Below are 2,337 nucleotides of genomic sequence, written 5' to 3'. Positions count from 1 at the left end.
AGCGATATCCATAACTGTCTGGTAGTGGGCCATTCGGGGCCATGCGGAGTTTGTTACAGAGAGTAGTGGTGTCAGTGGGCCATTCGGGGCCACATGGAGTTTGTTACGGAGAGTGGAGTGGTATCCGTTGTCATGACTTGCCAGAGAGTGGTGGGGCCATGTGAAATTTGTTACAAAGAGTAGAGTGATGTCCGTTGTCGTGACTTGCCAGAGAGTTTGGGCCGGATGGCTGAAGCTCGGTTGGGACGTCTGGTGGAGCGGAATAGCTCTCTGTCTCAGTAATTTGAGAGAAGCTCGGATATTTTTGAGATTGCTGATGGGCTGTTGTTTGGTGCCTTAGGCGTTGATGTTGTAGACCGAAGTCATCTGCCGTAAAAGCTCAGGCGAGAACTTTCTGTTGGAGAAGTCCGACAGGAGTCTGATTGCTAGAGAAGTCCGTCTGAAATTTGTCTGATGTAGAAGCTCGTCTGAAGACTGTCTGCTGGAGAGGTCCGGTTTCACGAGGAATCCAACAGAAGGTCGATCAATAGTGGAGTTTGGAAGGTGTTGTGGAAGTTCGTCCGCTGGAGGAGTCTTGAGGACACTGTGGAAGGTTGACCGCTGGAGGAGTCTGGAATTCAATTCTATTGTAGAAGTTCGGACGGAGTTCAGTTCTTGTAGGAGTCCGGAAGGAGGCCGCTTACTGTAGAAGCAGTCTGAAAGGAGGCCGCTTACTATAGAAGCTCGAACGAAGACTGGTTGCCGTGGAAGCTCGGATGAAGACTTCTTATTGTAGAAGCTCGGATGAAGTCTGCTTGCAATAGAAGTTCGGAGTAGAGATTCGACTGGTGGAGCCCGTCCGTTGTAGAAGTTCTTTTGGGATCCATTCGCTGTAGAAGTTCGGATGGAGTCCGGCTCTTGTAGGAGCTCGGATGAAATTCGAAAGGCGATCGATCACCGTAGAAACTTGGATGGAGTCTGGTTACTATAGAAGTCCTACCGTTGGAGAAGCTCGGTCATTGACGAAGTCCGAAAGAAGTTCGGAGTAAAGTCGATCGTGGCTGAAAAAAGTCTAGAAGAGATTTGGAGAATAGTCAATCACTGTAGAAAATCGACTGATAGTGAAGTCCAGAGAGTATTTGGAGCAGTCTGATAGATGAATGAAGGAGCTCATTATTGGAGAAGTTTGGATGGCATGATAGGAGTTTGTCCATTGGAGGAATTTGGAGGACACTGTGGAAGGTCGACTGCTGGAGGAGTCCGGATGGTATTGTGAAAGCTCGGACGGTCGGGGAGGTTCAGAAAGACACCGCACAAGGTCGGAAGCTGGAAGAGCCCTAGGAGGGTTGGCCTCTTATGAACTTCGACTGGAGTTACTTTATACCGAACACCAATCCCCCTACTTTCGAGTTTGAATTTCGAATGAAGGAAGTACAGAAAAAATTTCACAACCGAAGTTGCCTTCCTCGATTTTCATATTCGATTGTTTTCAGATATTTTGGTGTTTGGCACGCTGGTGCTAGAGTCTTTTCAAATCGAGACAATCCGAAAAGATTTTTTCGAAATTTCTACTGGAGCGTTGTTCTAGGCACGGTGCAATAATGATTCTGTCAGTCGTCAGCCACCTTCAGCCGCCTGCCATGATGAATGGGATACGCGGCGGTTATAGATCGGCCAGAGGAGATCTGCAATCATTATTGCGCCGGACCCCGTTGCCTATTTAAACCTGCCCCCCTCCTTCAGGGGTTTCACTTCGCCTGAGAGTTTCTTCGGTCCCTTCTTCTTACCGAGAGTTTCGTCCTCCTCCAGCGTCTCTCTCGGCCTTAGACATTCTTCGGGTCGACCCCCATCTCTGCATCTCTGCATCTCTCGGACCAGCTTAGGTTAGTTCCAGAACCCCCCTTTTTTTTTCTTGCTATTCTTTAATTTTTCCTCCTTTGCATTTTGCTTGTTCGATTTTTCGCGAGCATCCTGTTTCTTATTTTTTTCAATTTTTTCAAGATTTTTTAGGGTTTTCGCTTGATTCATAATGTCCTCCAACACTTTTTCCTCTAGCAGTTCTAGGAGTTCATCCATTCTAGTCCCACAAAATCCTAGTTTTGTAGATGAACCTCATTTGATCTTTGTACCAAACACCATTCCCAGCTCTCTGACTCTGGATGAACTCTCACTGATTAGGATTCAGTACGGGGTTCCTTCGGAGTACGAGCAAGAGCTTTTTGGGCCAACTGGTCGGGCTAGCGCCCCTCCCCCTGGCTGCTTCTGCTTATACCAAGAAGCTTTTTGCGTTGGGCTTCAACTTCCGCTTCCACCTTTTGTTATTACTCTTTTTCACTTCTTAAATATTTTTATAGTTTC

This window comes from Elaeis guineensis, chromosome 15 (genome assembly GCF_000442705.2).
Source record: "Elaeis guineensis isolate ETL-2024a chromosome 15, EG11, whole genome shotgun sequence".
Classification (NCBI taxonomy): domain Eukaryota; kingdom Viridiplantae; phylum Streptophyta; class Magnoliopsida; order Arecales; family Arecaceae; genus Elaeis; species Elaeis guineensis.
The sequence above is the reverse complement of the archived record's forward strand: the minus strand, read 5'-3'. Positions refer to the sequence as shown.